At 37.9% G+C, this 11,653-nt stretch overlaps 1 non-coding gene across 1 annotated transcript; it reads right to left on the reverse strand.

Moving 5' to 3' along the window:
* Window positions 1-11,321: 11,321 nt before the first annotated feature.
* Window positions 11,322-11,424, reverse strand: LOC126003195 (U6 spliceosomal RNA). The gene has a single exon (XR_007493730.1). It is a non-coding gene; the product is annotated as a U6 spliceosomal RNA (small nuclear RNA).
* Between the last annotated feature and the right edge of the window lie 229 nt (window positions 11,425-11,653).

Here is an 11,653-nt window from a genome sequence, read left to right on the forward strand (position 1 = left end):
TGTCTTTCTAACAATCAGGTTAAGTAATAAATTGTACCATTCCATATTACCTATACTGAAACTAGATTCAAAGTTTAAAGACCTAATTATTGCAGAACTCGTTAAGATTCCAGTGAAGCTATCTCACTTCTTCATATGTCTGTCTGTCTGTCTGTCTGTCTGTCTGTCTCTCTCTCTCTCTCTCTGTGTCTCTCTGTCTCTCTCTGTCTCTCTCTCTGACTCTCTCTCTCTCTCAATATGGCTCAGTGATCTTCGCTTAGATAAATTTACCCCATTTCATTTTTGGAATTTTATGTCAATCTGAATAATAAGGATAGAGATAAGCAGAGGTGAATATCCTCAGATCTAGAACCATCTCTGGTCCTCTGACAGCAGGACTGTATCTCAGATAGCGTGGTTGAGTACAATTTGAAGCCATGCAGAAAACAAGAGGCATATATTTATGATTCTAGAGTAAATACAGAGGAAATTCTAGAGGAAATATAGTCATGTGACTGTGTGTACTACAATTGTGTACAAGAATCCTTGTTTAAAGCAAACTTCTTAAAAGTGTGCCAACTTGGGTGCTACATTTTTTTTTACAAATTTTTCACATTTTTATTTAAATAAAGAGCCTTATGTTATCATTGCACTCACAATAGATCTTGTGAGCTGTTAACAAAGCAGAAACTTATGATTAATGAATCTCTAGCTTTAACTGCCAGCATAGAGTTCCAAAAAGAAAATAATCAACAGTTTAAATTAACAGTAATTTAATTCTGCGAGATAAATTCAAACTATCTAATCACTAAGGTAAATTTCATGATTTATTTTTTAGATTACCAAATGGAATAAAAATGTCTTGGAGGGTATTATGTGCCACAGAGTCATTCATGATTAAAATGCCTTAGAACAGAAGCATGCATAGTTACAAATAATTCAAAGCACATCAAACTTTATAAAATTCTATCTATGAGAGGCATTCAATAAATAACCCAGAATTCATCTATTTCATGTCCATGCCCTTTGGTTTCAATGACATTCTCATTTTTCAAAACAATATTGAGTTACACTGCACATGAAATTTTATAAAAGTTCTTCTCTGTTAATAAAAATTTACTCAATTTGTAACACAACACTTATTTCCCAGAGGTTGTCATTGTCACTTCATGGCTTCTAACCTGACCAGAAAAATTCAGGAAGAAAATTCTCACAATAACAATCCTCCAGGGACTTTATAATTTGGAAATAAAAAGATATAAAGTTCAGCACATAACTTTCTACTTCTTAAAATTAGAATTAAAAAAATAGGGGATAATTATTATCTAGAATTAAAAAATAAATGGGGAAAAACTATCCATTTAAAGTGAATCCACTTAGGGGCCAGAGGCATAGCACAGCAGTAGAGCCTTTGCCTTGTGCGCAGCAACCCAGGATGAATGGTGGTTCGATTCTCAGTATCCCATATAGTCCCCTGAGCTGCCAGGGGTGATTTCTGAGTGCAGAGCCAGGAGTAAGCCCTGAGTACCACCAAGTGTGACCCCCCCACAAATAAGTGAATCCACTTAAAATGGAAACCTAAATTTCATATCAGATGATGAAAAAAATAGTTCAGGGGCCAGAGAGACAGTAAATTGGGGAATGTGCTTACTCTACATAGGCTGACTGGATTATTCCAGTACCACATGTGATACCTGAATATAAGTGTAATACTTGAGCAGGAACAAGCCCTAATCACTAACAAGTGTTTCACTCCTCCCAAAAATAAGTTCCGTATAATTTAATGAAACTGAAAACTACAAATTAGTATAGTGGGTGAGTCATTTTTCTGAATGCAATGATCTGCGTTTAATCCCCAGTACTAAATATGTTAGGATTAAGCTCTGAATAGTTGGATGTGACCACAACAAACAAACCAAAAAGGTAGCATATACGTTATTTACAGTATACTCCTCTCTGGTTGCCAAGCCTAAAAAGTAGACAAGCTATGTCTAAACTGTTATGCATTATCTCTCCTCCCCCCTTCAGATATCCCTCTATCCTCTCATTCCCCAATCCTGATCCATCACACTTCCTTATTTAACCCTCTTTACCCTAGGTTATTAACCCATTAGGTACCAAGACCAACCTCCTGCTCCAATAAACCACCACCAAGCTCCCAAACTGAAAGGACACCCTCCCAGCCCCACCTCACATGCCTGGGCAAGAAACTACAACCCACACAACTGCTGGCTCGTGCTTTATGGCCTTTCTTCTTACCCTCCTAATAATGGACTGTAGCATGCTACTGATTCAGGCCCAGAAGGACCCCAGCCCAAGGACACTTCCTCATGGCTACAAATAACTTTGCAAACCCAACAAGACTCGATATGAAATGAAAAATACAAGAATATCTCAAAAGATTTAATGGGGAAGCCTATATTTCCTTTATGTGTTTAATATCTTCTTAATAATACCTCTCAGTCTGTTTATTCCCAAAAGTAAGTTAGCCTCCTGAACAGCATTGTTTTTAATGCCTTTTTAAAATGTAATTGTATTTATTTCTTCTATCTTATATATATATGTATATGTATATGTGTAGATATATTTCTTTTTCTATTTCTCTCTCCAACCTCACCTGTTTGGGTTCTGATCGATATGAAAACCTACAAGAAAATCTTGCCTGGGATAAAAGCTCGGATCAAAACCAGGGCACAGAGATTGTGCAGACTATCATTCTTACTTCCAAATCCACCAGCAATATAATATGTCACCATACCCTTTTGCATAGACACTCTAAATAAAGGAAAATGTTATACACAGAAACAAGCTTTATCTTCTAGGGATAAAAACCCATATGTTTTATAATTCAGATTCACCTCCCATCCTGAATATATGTCATGTGGACCCAAGTTAGACTCCATGTGATTGGACAGTGACCATCGAACCCAGAATCCCAGCACTGATGATACTTACTCTTTGTGATGTGTGCTCTGTGGTGTGAGATGGCACTTCATTGTTGTTTTGAAGGTTTTTTTTTAATCTTTCACTTTGTTGATGCAATTTTTCATAATGATTCACTTATAATGTGAACTATGTAGGTATCTTTATTTAAGTTCCACTTGGACATAGCCTCTCATCATTTTAATAATGGTTGCACCAGCAATATAATATGGTACCATTCATTTTTGCAAAGGTATACTAAAAAAGGGGGAAATTTTATGTACAGAAACAGTTTTTATCTACTAGAGATAAATACCTAATATCACTCTAGCACCAACTCACACCAGTTTTGATATGACATCCTGACAACGAGGAAACAGCAACAACTTGATCTAAGAGAGGGTTGCCCTATCTCATGACCTAAAGTTAAGATGAAATCAGAGGACATGGCTTCCTTTGATCTGTGCAAAAACCAAGATTGCTGACTGCAGAAGACTGACTTAGACAACTATGACTGGGCAGAACTATCCTGGGACCAAAATGAAAGACCCTAGCCTATGCATCGGCCTAGGATTTGTACAATAACCAAGATCTCTAATTCCAAAGGTCTGACTTTGACAACTGTGACAGAGCAGATCTTCTGGAAACATAATGAAAGACTACCCTAGGCTTCATCCTAGGACCTGTGCAAAAATCAAGACCACCAGTTACAGAAGACTGACTACAACAACAGTTATGGAACAGAACCTCTAGAATCATAAAGAAAGATGCTATCCCAGGCTTCATCCTAAGACTTGTGCAAATACCAAGATCTCAAGTTAGAGGCCTGATTCTATCATCCACAACTAAGCGGAAAGTTTCCTGGCACCATAAAAAGTCCTTGGGGTGTGAAAAGGAGCATGTATGGAGCCTGTAGTTATCCCCATGAAAGTATGTTAAAAGGGCGGAGCAACCCTGTATCTTTTAGGCCAAGGGAATTCCCTTCCTAATTTCCCCAATATTTACTGTTTACTGTGCCTATGCAAAAACAAAACAAACAGACAAAAAAAATCCCTTGCCAAACCAGCCCTCCTTTCTTTTTTCTTTTCTTTTCTTTCTTTTTTTTTTTCATTCTCATGGTTATTATTTGGCTATTTGTTGCTGTGGTGCTTTTTTGTAGTTGCTAGTTTTGGGCTTTTGTTTTGTATTTCTGTTTGTTTATTTTGTTTTTGCTATAGGTGTTTTTTGTATTTTTTGGGTTTTTTGTTATGTTTTTCTTCTTTTTTCCCTTTCTTTTTAAATTGATATTTATAACCTCTAGAAGAACTTACCCCTTTTTTATTGTTTGTTTGTTTTTTAATTTTTTTAATGTGACCAAAAGTGAATAACAAATCTTTAACAGTAATATTTAAGGTACATAGTGACAATGAATCAAGGCCATTCCCACCACCAGGGTTGTCCTTCCTCCATTCCCTTTTCCCAGCATGTGTCCCATATCTCCCTCTGTTGCCCCCCGGAGTGCTAGTGTAACTGTTTCCCTCTGTGTATAGCTTGTTAAAGATACAGTATCTATTCTGTTGTTGTTGACTTTGGGTTTGGTGTTTAAATCTGATCATTTTTTATTTCCACTCAATGTGTTCATACAGCTGTTTGGTCCTGGTACCATTCATTTTTATTTCCCCCTCAATTCATGAGGCAGAACAAGATGATTCAAATTCTGTGGTACTGCCTGAAGGAGACAATAAAAAAATAACAAAAAAAAAAAAAAGAAAGAAAAAACAACAGTAGAAAAACAAAAAAAAGGTAACTACCAAAAGAAAAAGAAAAAGCAGCCAGCAACAACAACAACAAAAAATCACCAAATAATAACCACAAGAGTGAAAAAGAAAGATAAAAAGGAAGAAAAATGAGAAAAAGACAAAATAAATAAAAAGAGAGTAAAACAAATGAAGGAGTGCTAGAGTGGCAACGTTTTGTAATTTTTTTTCCATAGGCATAGTAAGTATTGGGGAAATAAGAAAGGGAATTCCCTTGGCCTAAGAGATTCAGGGTTCCTCTGCCTTGAAGCATACTGCCATGGGAACAACTACTGGTTTCATACATGCTCATTACTACATCCCACGGTCTTTTTATGGTGCCAGGAAACTTTCCGATCAGTTGTGGATGATAGAACCAGGCCTCTGTAGCTAGAGATCTTGGTATTTGCACAGATAGTAGGACAAAGTCTAAGATAGAGTCTTTCTTCACAGTTCTAGAAGTTCTGTTCCATCATTGTTGTTGTAATCAGCCTTCTGTAATAAGTGGTTTGGATTTTTGCTCAGATCCTAGGCCGAAGCCTCAGATAGAGTCTTCATTATGTGTCCAGAAGTTCTGCTTAGTCTCAGTTGTCAAAGTCGGACCTCTGGAATTAGAGATCTTGATTTTTGTACAAGTCCTAAATTAAAGCCAAGGGTAGGGTATTTCTAATTGGTTCCAGGATAATTTCTGCCCAGTCATTGTTGTCAAAGTCAGTCTTCTGTAGCACTCTTTCTATTTGCACAGATCAAAGGATGACATGTCTACTGATTTAATCTTACCCTTAGGTGATGAGATAGGACAATCTGCTCTTAGATCAAGTTGTTGCCATTTCCTCATTGTCAGGATGTCATATCATAACTGGCGTAAGTTGACGCCAAGTGGTATTAAGAATTTCTCAGTTGGAATTTGGTTCCTGGTGTTGTTGCAGGGAATTATATTGGTTCTATATCTGGGATCTGTGGTTCGGAGTTGGACGATCACTGTCCAATCTCATGGAGTCTAAATTGAGTCCACATGACACAATTTCAGGGTGGGAGGCACCCCTGTATTATAAAAAGTATGAGTTCTTCTCCCTAGAAGATAAGATCTTGTATCTTTGCATAAGGTTTCCCCTTTTTTACTCTGCCTATACAAAAGCATATGGTGTCATAGTATATTACTGGTGCATTTGGGGGTGAGAATGACAGGCTACAAAATCTCTGTGCCTTGGTTTTGACCTGAGCTTTTATCCTAGGCAAAACTTTTTATTCTAGACATAGAAACGACAGAGTTCTCCACAATAGCTCCAGGAACCAAATCCCCTCCAGGGCATCCACAATGCTGCTCTGACATCAACATGCATCAGTATGACCATGAGAAAATGGGAACAACTTGATCTAAGAGCAAGTTATCTTTCCTTACCAGCCAACAATGAGACAAAATCAGAAAACATGTCATCCTTTGATCTGTGCATAAGCCAAGATTGCTATCAAACAGATGACTGGTTGCTACAACCAGGAATGAACAGTATGCATCCTGGGACCAAAAACAACAACAAAAAGCTCTAGCCAATCTTTTGGTCTACGATCTGTTCAACAAACAAGATCTCCAATTCCAGAGGTCTGACTAAGACAATCGCAACTGATCGGATCTTCCGGAAGCATAACGAAAGACTATCCCAGGGTCCATCCTAGGAGCAACATAATGACCAAGACCACCAACTACAGAAGATGGATTGAAACGACACTGAAGTAGCAGAACTGCTAGAACCACAAAGAAAGACTTCACCATAAGCGCCATTTCTTGAGCTGCACAGTCATCAAGATCTCTAGATACAGAGGTTTGATTTTACCATCCAAGACGAAGCAGAAGTTTTCCATTCACCACGAAAGCACTGAGGGGAGAGTAAATGATCATGCAAAGAGTCGATAGTTAATCTCATGACAGTATACTTCAGGGGTGGAAAAATCCTGAATCTCCTAGGCCAAGGAAATTTCCTCTATAATATCCCTAATAGTTACTGTGCCTATGCAGGGGAAAAAGAAAATAAAGCACAATATAATCATATTATCCACATATAAATTTAGTTATTGATTGATTTTTTTACTTTATTTTGGCTTAGATATTAAAGTTGATATCTCCAATTTTATTTTATTTTATTTTATCTTATCTTTCTCTTTCTTTTTGCACTCAGGCATGGTTTGATTTCAGGACCGAGACTATTGTGTGGTGCTTGTCTCTATTGCTATAGTGCTCACTGGACATTTTTAATAATATCTTTATTTAAACATCTTTATTACAAATATGATTGTAATTAGGTTTCAGTTATGTAAAGAACACCCCCCCTTCACCAGTGCAACATTCCCACCATAAATGTCCCAAATCTCCCTCGATCCCAACCCACTCCCACCTGTACTCTAGACAGGTTTTCCAGTTCCCTCATTCATTCACATGGTTATGGTATTTGAGGGTGTTTATTGTTCCAAATGAATTTCAACAGTATTTTATCCACTTCTTTGAAGTATGTCATGAGTATCTTTAGAGGGATCACATTAAATCTGTACAATGCTTTGGGGAGTATTGCCATTTTTATGATGTTTATCCTGCCAACCCATGAGCAGGGTATGTGTTTCCATTCCGTGTGTCTTCTCTTATTTCTTGGAGCAGGACTTTGTAGTTTTCTTTGTATAGGTCCTTTACGTCTTTGGTCAAGTTGACTCCAAGATATTTGAGTTTGTGTGGCGCTAATGTTAATGGGATTGCCTTCTTAACGTCCATCTCTTCCCTATCATTATTGGTGTATAAAAAGGCCATTGATTTCAGTGTGTTTTGTAGCCTGCCACATTGCTTTTTGAATCTATTGTTTCCAGAAGGTTTTTGGTAGAGTCTTTAGGGTTTTCTAAGTAGAGTATCATGTCATCTGCAAACAGTGAAAGCTTGACTTCTTCCTTTCCTATATAAATTGCCTTGATATCTTTTTCTTGCCTGAGCGCTTTAGCAAGTACTTCCAGTACTATGTTGAAGAGGAGTGGTGAAAAACAGGGATGAGTTTAGTTAGAGAAATAACTATGTTTTGAACTATCCTAATAATGAGAATGTACGAGGAAAATAGAAAACCTGTCTAGAGTACAGGCGGGGGTCTTCTGTGAATCTTAAGGATGCTCCTTTAATGTAATTTCCCTTTATGATCTTGCTGCTTTTAGTATTCTATCTCTATCTGTGGAATTTGTCATTGTAATGAGGATGTGTCTTGGGGTGTTTTTCTTCGGGTCTCTTTTAGCTGGTACTCTTCGGGCATGCAGGATTTGATTGCATGTAGTCTTTAACTCTGGGAGTATCTCTTTGATGATGTCTTTGACAGTTGATTCTTCCTGGGGATCTCCCACCTGGGCCTCTGGGCCTGCCAATGATTCTTATGTTGTTTCTGTTGAGTTTATCAAAGACTTCTATTTTCATCTGTTCACATTCCTTGAGTACTTTTTCCATTACCTGATCGCTTGTCTTAAGCTTCTTTTCCAATTTCTTCTGCTGTGTTAAATTTTTCTGCATCTCATCTTCAGCACGTTGATTCTGTCCTCAGCTGCTATTAACCTGCTGTAGAGGCTATCCACTGGTTTTTCAGTTGAGCTACCATGTTTTTCAGATCTGTTATTTCAGTTTGAAGTTTCTTGATTTCTGTCTTTGTAGTCTGCTCAGATTGATCTATGCTTTCTTTTTGTTCTACGAACATCTTCCATATTTCTATTCTAAGCTCCTTATCTGAGAGGTTAATCAGATGGTTGGATTTTTTGGGTCATCTGAACCATCATCTCCATTCTCTGTGCATGGTGTTTGCCTGCAAGGTTTCCCCATTGTCAAGCTTGTAGTGTAATTTTTTCTGCGTGTTGTGGTGGGGTTTATTGGTTAGAAAGAGTGCATGGCCATGAAGTGAAGCAGAGCCTCTAGGTGACAGTTATTTTTTGGGGGGTTCACTTCCCAGGCCTCTGAGGAGAGCTTCAAGAATTCAAGAAAGACAGAGACGCACAGGAAAGAGTTCCCTTCAGGTCCTCAGGGTCCTTAGAAGAAGCACAGCAAGGCAGAGTCTCCACAGGTAGAGTGATCAGCTCTCTGCCTGGCAATTCCCACAGCCAGCCAGTTCTTACTCACTGGCTCACTGGGCAGCTTAAGAATGCAGTTTTTTGGGAATTTGCTTCCCAGGCCTCTGAGGAGAGCTTCAAGAATTCAAGAAAGACAGAGAAGCACATGAAAGAGTTCCCTTAAGATCCTCAGGGTCCTCAGAAGCTCACTGGATATTTAATTTGATATTTCTTTCTGTATTGTGGTAGTGCTTCAATTACCTCTTTCATGTCCTCTCTCAAACTGAGGTTGAAAGCCTCTAGAAGGAGTCCGCCCATTTTAGCTTATTTGATTTTTCTTTTCTTTCATTTATTTTTACCCCATTCTATTGCTTTTATTTCCTTCAAATAAAACCACATAACTTGAATTATCTAGCTCTGCCTCTCAAATAGAGGGGGAAACAAGGGAGGGTACCAGTACCAAACAGATATATGATCACTGATAGTAAGCTAGACAAAGAGGGGACCACCTACTCTAGCAGCCTGGGGGGTGATATTGGGGGATATGGGTTTCGGGAAGTGAATGGGGATGGGGGAGGACAAATTTGGTGATGGGTATTACCCTGATTCAATGTTAATATGTACCCAAATTACTACTGTGAAAGATATGTAAGCCAATATGGTCAAAATAAAAATTTTAAAAAAAGTGATAGAGACTACTATGTTTGAGGATAAACACCCTAAGAGGCATTATTATAGAGATAATAAACATACAAAGGAAATATAGGCATTCCAATTGTCTTCTTCTTTTCTTTTCTTTTTTAAACAGAACCACATAACTTGAATCATCTTGTTCTGCCTCATAAGTTGAGGGGGGGGGGGAAATGGATGGTACCAGAACATTGAGTAGAAATAAAAAAGGATCAGACTTAAACACCAAACCCAAAGTCAATGACAACAAAATTGATACCCAATCTACAACAAGCAGTACACAGAGGGGACCAGTTACCCTCAAAGTCCAGGGAGCAAAATAGGAGGATGCTAGGAACTTGGGTGGAGGGAGGACAACAATGGTGGTGGGAATACCCTGATTCAATGCCACTATATACCACAAATATTACTGTGAAAGGTTTGTAATTCACATTAGTCACAATAAAAATTACTTTTAAAATAGTGTGGTTATCGTAAAGACTCTAACCTAGACCCTGTCCTAGGACCTGCGCAAATGTCAAGACCACTGGCTACAGGGCTTTATTCCTCATTTTCTCACCCACAACTGAGAGGAAAGTTTCCTGGCACCACATAAAAAGCCCTTGAGATGAGGTAATGAGTATCTATGGAGCCAGGGGTTGATTCCATGATGGTATGCTTCAAGGATGGAGAGGCCCTGAATCTCTTAGGCCACAGAAATTCCCATTCTCCCCCAATGCTTACTGTGCCTATGCAAAAAAAAAAAAAAAAAAAGTAGAGGGAACACCAAACCCTGCCACTCCAGCACCCCATCTTTTTCTTGTTTTGTTTTGATTTATTAGTTTTTTACTTTATTTTCCTTCTCTTCTTTCCTTCACTTTTTCTTCCCTTTTCACTCCTGTGGTTATTATTTGGTGATTTTTTTCCTTTTTCCTTTTTTTTTTCTTTTTTCTTATTAGCCAGGTGCTTTTTTGTTTTTCTTTTTCTCTTTCTTTCTTTTTTTTTTTTTTTGGTAGTTGTGGCCACATTTTTTTTCTCTCCTTCCTTTTTTTCCTTATCCTTTTTATCACAAACAACAACAGAATAGATAATCTACAACAAGCTGTAAAGTGGAGACCAGTTGCACTAGTATTCTGGGGGTAAGGGAGGGAGATATGAGATGCATGCTGGAAACAGGGGTGGAGGGAGAACAGCACTGGAGGTGGGAGTGCCCCTCATTCATTGTCACTATGTACCATAAATAATTCTGTGAAAAAAAATAACTGTAGTAGAATGCCTGTCTCAAATACAGGCAGGGGATGGGAAGGGGGTAGGGGGAAATGTTAGACTGGTGAAGGGGGGTGTTCTGTTTGTGACTGTAACCCAACTATGATCATGTTACTTAAATAAAAAATATATTTAAAAAAGTGTGGTATGCCATTCTTATATAGGTTAAGCAGTCAACCTAATTTTACATTAGCAAATTATAAACTTACTTTGGCAGATGCTGTCCATGAACTTGTAAGTATCATCTGCAATTTTTAAATATGAGTTGGTCCAATACTTTTGTATTTTGAATGAAAATTTTTAAAATTTATTTAACATTGTAAAAATTTCATACAGTCACAAATCTACTGAAAGTTACAAGACAGTAAACTGTTTCCTGGTTCATATATGAATCATTTGTTAACCTAATTTTCATCACTTCTAAACACTTAAGCATATTTTTCTTACAAATAATCATCTATATAACTGCAACACAATTATGAAAATAAATTACCTTTGTTATATTGCTGCTAATCTAACCTTCAGATCTCATTCTAGTTCAGTCAAAAAGGCCAAGTTCTGAATAATACCCTACATTTATTTCTCCTGTTTAGTGTGAAAAAGTTTCTCAGTTTTTCTTTGTCTTTCCTGAAGTTTTGTACTTTTTTTTCTTTTTTATTTATGGAACGCTTCACGAATTTGCATGTCATCCTTGCGCAGGGGCCATGCTAATCTTCTCTGTATCGTTCCAATTTTAGTATATGTGCTGCCAAAGCAACCACTGAAGTTTTGTACTTTTAACATTCGGGCCTTGTTCTGTACTCACTAACATGGACTTTTATTTTTGTTTTTGTTTGTTTGTTTTTGGGCCACACCTGGCAGCATCAGGGTTACTCTTGGCACTGCTCTCAGAAATCACTCCTCGCAGGCTCCAGGGACCATATGGGAAGCCAGGATTCAAACCAAAGTTGGTCCTGGGTCCGCGGCTTGCAAGGCAAATACCCTAC

Source organism: Suncus etruscus, chromosome 2 (genome assembly GCF_024139225.1).
Source record: "Suncus etruscus isolate mSunEtr1 chromosome 2, mSunEtr1.pri.cur, whole genome shotgun sequence".
Taxonomy (NCBI): domain Eukaryota; kingdom Metazoa; phylum Chordata; class Mammalia; order Eulipotyphla; family Soricidae; genus Suncus; species Suncus etruscus.